The following is a 10,864-nucleotide window of genomic DNA, read 5'->3' as shown; positions in this document are numbered from 1 at the left end:
TCCTGGAGCAACAGTTTGCACTGAAGGAGTCTGAGTCACAGTCACCTGACCTCTGGATCCTGAAGAGAAACATAGATTGTGTTTCTATGCTGTAAAGTGCTGTAGAATTAGTATGAAATGAAGTGTGTGAGGCTGTGAGTTGATGTTAAACTCTCACCTTGAGTCCAGAGGGCCAGTGTGCAGATGAAGACGCTGATCAAAGTCATGGTTGCTGTGGGTGAAGTTGCTGAGCAGCAGCTCTCAGTCATGAAGTGTTAAAGTCACACGGCTATAAACACTCACAGAGCACTGAAGCATGGGCTGCTAATGCAAAGTGTGTGTGTGTGTGTGTGTGTGTGTGTGTGTGTGTGTGTGTGTGTGTGTGTAGGTTTTTGTACGGTGGTTTCATTAGAATGTATCACTGTGGTGGACTTTTGGTGGAGGCTCCAAACTCATTGTCAACAGTAAGTGTGTTTTCTACTTTTAAATCAAAATATATTTAGTTAATAACTAATCATGAACACTTAAACATAAGCTAAACAGATCATTCATATTTATTACTGTATAATGGATGTTTATTGTGTATTATTCTGCTCTGATGAGGAATACATTTCAGTATCAGAACAGATCCCATATAAATCTTCTTAAACAAATCTCCAATTATTGATGTTAAATACACACAAATTACACACTTGCTATATATTCCACATGCAATAACTCTGCAGTTACTCTATAATAAAGATTTAATAAATATAGTTAGTGTGTGCTGATGTAAAATCCAGATGAAAGCTGCTGTGTGTGTTTGTGTTAAACAATGAATATTTCTGTAATCAGCTACATTTGTATTTGCTGCAGTTAAATATGCTGAAGGTTTGAACTATAAAGTAATAACACTTGTGACGATGAATAATTTTTCCCAGATAAATGACAGTGTGGAACATGTGTGTTTTGTCTCTACACTGAAACTGATGTTAAATTATAAAATACTCAATAAAACTCAGTCATGAAGTCAGACTTTATTAGACTTAATTACTCTGTAAGATCAGTCAGTTCCACAAAGTTATAAACATATTTTATAATTGTGTGTAAATGACGTGTATATAATGTGTTTATAATGTGTGTGTGTTTCTCCTCTCCAGCGGGTGTTGTGGTAAAGCCCTCCGTGTCTCTGCTCCCTCCGTCCCCTCTGCAGCTGTCTGAGGGATCGGCCTCGCTGCTCTGCCTGCTGTCTGGCTACTCTCCACAGGGGGCGCTGGTGAGCTGGACAGTGGACGGCTCAGAGGTGAAGAACGGGGTTCTGACCAGCTCAGAAGAAGAGAAGAACAGCTGTTACAGCCGCAGCAGCACCCTGACCCTCAGCAAAGACCTCTGGGAAAAGGGGGAGGAGTTCAGCTGTAAGGTCTCCCATAACAACGTCAATCATCCAGTCACGTTCAGAAAGAGTCAGTGTGAAGACTAGTGGATCCAAGATAGAGTTTAACATAGAGCTGCTTATGATCATCTACAATAGAGTTTCAATTCTACACAATGCTGACATTTCTGTCTTTACTCTCTTCACTGTCCTGTTGCTCTTCCTGTAGTTTTTGCTGAAATAAAGCTGAGTTTTGGACGTTGTCTGTTCTTTTATTGGAGTTAATAGTAATGATCAGTGTTATGAGAGAGTGGGATTAGCTGTAGATTCAGTGCTGTGTGTTGTGCTTTAGTGAGTTTGACTGAAGGAAGTTGAACATCTGGTGAAGTTTCTGTTCTATTCTGGGAGAAATGAAACTATTCAGTCCTGTTCATGCAAATCTCACTTACACCTCACTGCTCTCTCCTCAAGACAGGATTAATATGTAGACTATTATTCTTCTTTCATCTTTATCATGTTTGAAAGCTCAGAGTTATTTGATGTATTTCATTGATATCTGACACATGACTGGTTATAATTACAGTGTGGTACATTTATATTGCATTATAAGAGTTTATACCTTTATAAGACCTATAACACACATATTAGAGATGTCTGCAGGTTAACGGGAAAAATCATGGTTTAATAACGTCACTGTAATAAATTGCACATCAATAATTAATTCACAAATTAAATAATAAAGTTTAGCATGAGCTCAAATTCTAACTGATCAGACAGAACACTAAGCCCCACCTCAGGAGGAGTCTCAGCACAGTTTCTCTTCTCAGTGCTGTATCTCCCTGATTGTAAATGAGTAGCTCCAGCCCCAAATACTGTTTATAAGTGCGTCAGTCACAACAAGATGACCATCATTACTGTTTGCAATGTTGTTAATGCCTTTGAAAGAATGACTTAATAATGAGGGAGAATTTTTCAATATGTTTAACATTTGCTTTGTTTTCCATATATATATAATATATAATTTTTTATTATTTTTTTAATGGCAACACATAATGCAAGAGCTTTAACAATACTGTATAATCAAAACAAACACGAAAAATAACTCATACTGTTAATATAGAATGCTGGTTCATAAACATGCACATCTGTCCTACGCAATGCTGGATTTTTCCAGTCATGACACACCTTATATCCTCTCTTGCCGTACATCTGAATCAAACCCTCTCAATCAATGTCTTATCCATACAAGCCTATTCTACCCAGATATTACTTGGAATGCAGCATTTATCACTTTCAGGATAAATGTATATCCAGGTATACCTTCCCTGTACATGAAGAAAAAATCCCTTGTATGGCTGAGCAGTAGTGAGTACAGTAGGCACTCTGTAAGGGGACTGGTGTGGTAAAATGTCCCACTGTCCAATAGGATTTAAAATGATAGCACACAAAAAAAAATTCTGAAAGCTTTGCTCAATTTACAGTTCTACTGTCCACATTTGCATTAAATAAAAACTAAATTAATCTCAAGTTCCCCCCTCTGTAGATGCTAATGAAGATAAAGACAAAACACCTGCACTCAAAAAAATGGTACGTTGGCATTACTCAACTTTTTTATGTCAACAGGGTCCACGTAAGTTAAGTTGCCTTTAAAAAAAATATATTTTAGTGAACTTAAGTTAATTATATAAAGTTAATATAATTTTGTTTAGTTCAATCAATGTAACATTCGATATTTTGTTTTAATCTATTAAGTAAATTAAGTTCAATTACTCTAAAATTAATATTATGTTTAAAATGAGATAGGAAAAATGTTTCAGTTTCATTGCTTATTAAATAACATCTTTACATGTTTTACAATGAACACTTCCTATTGTTTTCCCAACAATAAAATTTTATTTTTAATCTACATGCTGTCTTAACAAAATAGTATTAAAATTACTAATAAAATATAAAGTAAAATAAAAGCATGCAGCCTTTAAATGAAAGGATTGACAAAAATGCTTTTTATACTTGTAAAAAATTAATAGCCTTCTTTAACGATATAAAGAACACCTTGAAAAATCAATATAGAAAAAAAATCTATAGAAATAATATTTTAACAATAGTTTTCAATTTTATTAAATCAAGAACATGTTTACAAAATCTAAATACTGTCTTTACTTTTCAAAATAAAACTCCTTTTTACTTATTACAAGACGTAACAAAAATAATATTACCAATAAAAAGTAAAATACAAGAATACTGTCCTTAAATTAAATGATTTTCAAAAAAATACTTTGGGGAAAAAATAGTCTTCTTAAACTATACCTTATTGAACCTTGAAAAAAAAGCAGTAAACAACATTGCAGTTAATCAACTGAAGATTAACATCTGAAATCGAAAGTTAAGATGAAGTAAATGTTAATACAGATATCACCTGGTTAGCAGTGAAAAAAAAAGTGCTACAATAGCCAGTGCAACAATTTGGATGAAACAGGTCATGCCTCTTAACCCTCGTTTAAAGTTACAGTGCCTATGAAATAAGTTTATTTCTTAAGACCTGGAGTTTGTATGACAGCTTGTTTGCATCAAGTTCCAAAAGTATATCTCAGATCCTGGGCGTAAGCCAAGTTTAATGCATAAATTAGACCAGCCATCATGGAACAAGCATTAGCTACATTGTCCAAGTTTTCAAGTACTTGGATGCCTTCGATGATGACACCAACATCTTCGTATTTGTCCGGATACAGCTCTTTTCATGCAGTGTAATGCAGTCACCACACGCATCCCAGGCAGACCACACAGGGCATCCATGCGACAAGATCTCCAACCAGAAGCAGGACTCCAGGACGAGTTAGACAGGTCCAAAGGGCAGAGGCGGTCTAGATCACTGGCAGCTCAGGAGTGATATGTATAGCTCGACAAAGAGATAGGTAGAGGAAAAAGGAAAGAGGAATGGAGAGAGAGAGGAGAGCAGAAAAGAAGAGAGCAAAAGAGATGGAGAGATAACAGTTAGGTATGGTCATAGTCGAACAATGTACTGTATAATGTGAATGTATATTTAGTCCAGAGTGCAAGCAGGGACTCCGGCAGGACTAAATATGACAGCATAACCAAAAGGGAGAGCCAGAAGGAAACACAGACATGAGGGCTCCCTGATATGTAAAGCAACCAATCACCTCAACGTTAACAAAACTGAGTGATCAATGAGAGTGGGGAAGACAGCATCTAAACATACCAGTTCACCATAATACTCTACATCAATGAATCCCCCAGATCTGCTCCTTTACCCATGGCAAATCAATTTACAAAAATGCTTGGCTAAATAAATAGGTTTTTAGCCTGGACCTTAACACTGAGACTGTGTCTGAGTCCCGAACACTATTTGAAAGGCTATTCCATAACTTTGGGGCTTTGTAAGAAAAAGCTCTGCCCCCTGCTGTAGTTTTAATAATACGTGGTACTGACAAGCAGCCTGCATCCTTTGTTCGAAGTAAGACCATTTAATGCTTTAAACGTCAATAGTAGTATTTTAAAATCGATGCGAAATTTCACAGGTTCTGGTTCGAGTAAGGACTCTCGCTGCTGCATTCTGGACTACCTGAAGGTTGTTTATGCACCTTGTTGAACAACCAGACAGTAAGGTGTTACAATAATCCAACCTAGAGGTGATAAGAGCATAAGCTAGTTTTTCTGCATCATTTGATGACAATATTTTTATTCCTTTGGCAATATTTCTGAGGTGAAAGAATTCTATTCTGGTAATACTATCTACATGAGCTTCAAATGAAAAGATGAAATCTATAATCACACCAATATCTTTTACTGTTGCATTTGATGAAAGGCCATTTAAAGTCACAGTGTGATCAGAAAAAGCTTACTTCTAGCTGCTTGTGGTCCTATGACCACATCCTTCAGAATTAAGCAGAAGGAAATTAATTGACATCCAATCTTTTATGTCCTGCACACATTGCTCAACTTTAGTAAACTGTTTTTTCTTGTCTAGTTTTGCTGAGATGTATAATTGTGAGTCATCAGCATAACAATGAAAACTAATACCATGTTAATGAATTATGTTGTCCAGAGGAAGCATGTAAAGTAAAAAAAAAAAGCAGTGGGCCTAAAACTGAACCCTGTGGAACACCAAACTCCATTTGAGAACATAAGGAATGGTTACCATCTAAATCTACAAACTGATAACGATCGGTCAAATAGGATCTGAGCCACAAGAGGGCCATTCCCCTAATTCCTAGTACATTTTCTAATCGTGTAAAGGAGAATACTATGATCAATAGTGTCAAAAGCTGCACTGAGGTCGAGTAACACAAGTATAATGACGCAACCCAGATCAAAGGCAAGTAGGAGATAATTTACTACTTTTACAAGTGCTGACTCTGTGCTTTGAGGCCTAAATCCTGACTCATACAGTTCGTTTATGCTATTTTTATGTAGATATGAACATAGCTGCTGTGATACTACCTTTTCCAGAATCTTAGACATAAAGAGGAGGTTTGACATCGGCCTGTAATTGGAAAGCTGACAGGGGTATATATGCTTATAAATGCTTAAAAAGTGAAAATCTCACCTGTCTGTTCGCGTAGAGGAAAACACGTCGTTTTGCAGTGTAATTTTTAATTCAATTAAATTTTATTTGTATAGCCCTTTTAACGATTTACATCATCACAAAGCAGCTTTACACAATCAAAAGAATTTTCCGTCTTTGATTCTCATAAAATGGTGCCGATCTAAATGAGCTGAAGAGTGATCATTGTGCTCACCAACTGCGCATGTGCAGATTTTTATCCACCTACTGACAAATGTGCGGCACTGCAGAAGCAACACAACTCTGTTGCATTGATTTTAAATAACTGAGCTGTGTAAATTTAAAGAATTACTTTGTTTTTAAATTCTGTCAACACAACTATTTTAATTTCAATGCACAAAAGAAATTGAATTAATTAATTTAAACATAATTAAATTTTTTGGATCAACAAAATGCCATGTTTCATTTTTTTTTAAATGTGGGAAAAACCTCAGCTAAACTGTAATGGTTAACCCCTAGAGAGTGCCAAAGCGTCTAGTTTGTTCTTTTCCGTTTGTAGTTTTGTTTAGGTTGGACTTCGTGTCCCAGACTGCACCTCGGTCAGGTGACGTAAGGATTCACCTGAACCGAGGAAAGCCAGTTAAGTTTATTCTAAATAGCCTGACTGGAGCGCAGTCAGGCGTCGTGCTTTTGTTGTTGTTGTTTGATATATGATTTATGTCAGTGTTGGTTTTTATTAAAGGTTTAAAGCTTCACAACGTGCTCTAAAGTAAAGAGCTTAGATTTTATTTTGTGTTTTGCCTTGTTAATAAAAACCGTAATTGAAATGCCAGCTCGCCTCCTGCACTTATGCCACAACCACGCAAACACCGACTGAGGAATCATGACATAAACGAGCTCAGCTGTGACACGATATTATTGTATAAACATATTGAACTACTGTCTAAATTAGTTTTTATCATGATTTGAACTCAGGTTAAAGAGTGAAAACACTGTGTTAACTGTTCAAGAAGTGCTGTAGATACACAGAGTACTGCTCAGGGTTATGTGTGAGTGAGAAAACAATGAATAAATTGTAAAAAAAAAAAAAAAAAAAAAAAACCTTACAGTAACATGATGGTTAATTGTAGACCAAATCACACAACAAATCTCCTGCCTAAATTAGTTTTTGATCTCTCTCTCTCTCTCTCTCTCTCTCTCTCTCTCTCATGTAATAGCCTTCTTGTTATTCATTCCTACTTATCTTCCTCTTATCTTTCTTATTTTATCTACTCTCTTTTTTACTTCCTTTACTTAATTCTCTTTTTCAGATATGTATTTGCTTTTCCTCTAATTTTAATTTCAAGTAAACCCTGACATACCATACCAGACACCCCTCTACCAAGGTTTGACAATGACCAGCATCAGGAAATGTTGCCTCTTACTCAAATCAAATAATCTTACAGAGACTCCACAATAATCATGTTTCGGGGGAGATTATCACACATTGAAAATCTTGGATTACAAAAATAATTCGTTCTGGAGGCAGGGTCGTATTTCAAAACACTCGTAAATCATAAGAAATAATGGAAACTCATACTATTTGTTCCACAGAACAAAAAAAATAAATACATGAAATAATTATTACATAATATAGTAAAGTAAAAATAAAACAAATTAACCTGCACTTTACCCTTAGAAAAAGCACTTTAAAAAACCAAAAATAAATCCCGACAGATAAGTATTTCTTTTCTTGCCCGCAGGCGCTGTGTATGTTTGTGTGTGTGTGTGTGTGTGTTTGTGTGTGTGTGTGTGTGTGTGTGTGTGTGTGTGTGTGTGTTTGTGTGTTTTGTGTTAAGTTGTGGTCCCCTGTCCCTCTTCTCATTTTACACATTAACCCTTCCTCATCTCTTATTTGAGTTTATTATATCATCACTGCTGTAAAGGCAAAAAGAGGAGTGGTGTGTGTGTAAAGGCAAGAGGAGGAGGCTCAGATGTGATCACGTGACGCTCGGCGTGAAAAATAAGAAGCACATGCGTGATACATGATACTTGGTGCTCGTAAACCAAGACTTGTTCGTTTTTCAAGTCAAAATTTATTAAAAATCTTTGCTCGTCTTGTGGAACACTCGCAAAATGTGTTACTAGCAATCCGAGGTCTTACTGTATATATCTGCATCTACCAGATTAACGGCAATGGCCTGCAACTATTTAAACAATGTTTTTTTTAGCATTGATTATTATACCTGCATAGGCAATTATGTGCACCACTACTGTAGCTAGCTGGGAGACGACAGCAGCTGTTTTATGCAATCTGAAGATGTGTATTGTATGTGTCTGCTCACCAAGATGGCGCCGGTGAGGTCGGCTGCTGTCACGACTGCACCGACCTATTTTACTTTGTTTTCATCTTTTAAGTTATTTTTCAGTGATTTTAAACCAACCAATTCATCACCATTGAGTACATTAGGTATGATAGAGACACTCTTGTTTCTATTGATATACAAGGTACTCACAATTCAATGTTTTTAACTCCGGATCCAAGCTGGCCGGGTGAGATCCTGAGGCAGAACAAAGGATGCGACGCAAAGCGGCGACCCCAAGGGACACGAGCCAGGACGCTGCACTTATTGTGGTGGGGGACTTTAACAGTGCAAACCTTAAATGCGCAGCGCAGAACTTTAATTAGCATACCTGCCCCAACAGGGACGAAAGGACACTGGACCCCTGTTACATGACAGTCAAGGATGGCTCCAAGGCACAAGAACGGAAGTTCCGGTTCAGAGGGAGGTCGCGCCCTGGATGGACCAATTGGTGGCCGCGTTACAGGACGCACTTGATGGCGCAGACTAAAACCATCCGCGACGCTCTGAGATCTCCCACCACTGCCTACAACGCGGGACTTGTGTCGGGGGACATGGCTGCATCATATAACGTCCTGAAGGCAGTGAAAGAAGCGAAGCAGCGCTACGGAAGGAAACTAGAGTCACAACTCCAACAGAGTGACTCCAGGAGCCTGTGGCAGGGACTAAGGACAATAACAGATTATAAAGCACCAACATCCGGTATGACGAACGCGGACGTGAATCTGGCAGATAAGCTGAACACATTCTATGCTCGCTTCAAAGCTGCAGCTAAAGACGCTAGCGATGCTAATGCTAATAGCAATCTTGGATCTGGATCGTTTTTTAAAAATTCATTAAAATAAAGTTCTTTCTTTTCATAGCACTTTTCTTTTATGAGCACCACTCTCAAACTTCATCTTGTCCAACTTTTGACCTACTGTAGCTAGCCAAAGATATCACCTGTCACTCACATTTCAATATGTCACACACCGAAACTATTCCTACCTTCATGATACAGGCTGCTGTATTATGGTGCTCACGCGAGTCATTTGTAAAATGGATCAATCAGCAGCCACAAACATGAACATCAAGTGATGGATATAAAATCTGTTTATTTATTGTTTTTTTATTATTATTATTGACTCATGATAGTCCCCTGGTCTTTATAGGCCCTGGGATTTCAGTCCAGGTAAATCTGTGCAATAAACTGTCCTTGAGTATCTATAAAAAAATTATCCAGACAGGTTCCGAATTAGACCCGCAGTGTTAAATTATGACACTAAAAATGATCACATGAAAGTATTTAACATTTATAATCTTTCACTATTTCCGACCATACATCTGATCATACAGAGACCCAGATTATCATACATCTGGCAGTACTGTGGGCTTACCTTAAATATTATGCCTAAGCAGCTTGGAGGATTCTGGGTACCTCCCTCTGTTTGCTGGAAACAGCACATGTTTTATAATAATAATTATTATTATTACTATTATTATTATTATTATTATTATTATTATTATTATTATTGAATGTGACTGATTAGGAGGGTTTTGACCGTGAGGAGAAGACTTGTACATAAACATATAGTTGGAGTCTGGGGCAAAACAAGGGTCAATCATTTCCTTAACCAATACCTCACTTCACTCCTTGGGACCAAACCTCTCGAACTCTACATGGTTCTAAAGCTGCCCACCCTTTACTGTTGAGTACAGGAGCATAAGTGCTTAAAATGCTGTATATATAAAACACATTAGAGGTACATTAATAAAAGCAGTATGACCTGGGGAGGTTGATCTTGGGCTGAGTGTGGAGCTGTCTGTGGGCTCATCTGCCTCACCTGTAGCTTGTAGTTTTAACTAAAAGTGTCTGTGGCATGATGATGAATAGTGTTTGTAAAGTATCTCCTGCAGGTGAAGACACTGAGGTGAGGTTATTCCAGGGCAGTATTTTCCCCATTGCCTGGAGACGGTTGGCACTGTTGTGATGTGGATGATGTAATGTGGCCAGATCCAAACACAAGTGGAATCCATAATCATCCACCAGATACCTTTAAATCCCTTACTGCACTACTCTTTTGTGTACCATTACACTATAATTTAGTTGTAAATGTTTTTGCAATTCTCTGAGTTTACAATAACACATGTAAAGAGTCTGGCAGACAAGAACCAGATGTCACAATCACAAACAGTCTTTTTATAAAGCACACTGCAATGCAACTCAAAAGTATGTAGTCTTAGTGTAGTTATGATCATTAAAAGCAATGTGGTTTTGAAGGCGCCCAGGGGAATGGGTCCACAGGTCAAAGTTCAGGTGGAGAGATGTCCTCTGTGTAGCCCTGAGGTGCAGGGAGCAGGTGACACACACAGCATTGAGCAGGTGGCCCGAGGCAGGCAGAGACAGTGGAGTGTGTGTGAGAGCGTGAGTCCGGCAGCTTCCTTCTTAGCGAAATAGGCTCTCTGAGCATTGAGTCTGTGGAGACAGGAGATATGTGTGAGTAAACACACAGATAATCCCTACTCACTGGGTGGAAGCGGAGAGGCTCTTCAATGGGCCACAAGCTGTGGGAACATGGCGTCCTCTGATTGTCCTCCAGCCCAGATGAGTTAAGGTGGCCCGCACCCTTGTTAGGCACACACTGGTTGTAGGTGTGTTTCCGTAGCTTACAGTGAGTGTGTAATGTGTGT

The 10,864-nt window shown here is 38.0% G+C and overlaps 1 long non-coding RNA gene across 1 annotated transcript; it reads left to right on the top strand.

Annotated features, from left to right (window-relative positions):
- Positions 1-405: 405 nt before the first annotated feature.
- LOC128534616 (uncharacterized) lies at positions 406-1,588 on the top strand. The gene is made up of 2 exons (XR_008361509.1): positions 406-443; positions 1,119-1,588. It is a non-coding gene; the product is annotated as an uncharacterized LOC128534616 (long non-coding RNA).
- Positions 1,589-10,864: the final 9,276 nt, after the last annotated feature.

The sequence above is a fragment of the Clarias gariepinus genome, chromosome 12, assembly GCF_024256425.1.
Source record: "Clarias gariepinus isolate MV-2021 ecotype Netherlands chromosome 12, CGAR_prim_01v2, whole genome shotgun sequence".
Lineage (NCBI taxonomy): Eukaryota > Metazoa > Chordata > Actinopteri > Siluriformes > Clariidae > Clarias > Clarias gariepinus.
This window is presented reverse-complemented; position numbering and strand designations above follow the sequence as displayed.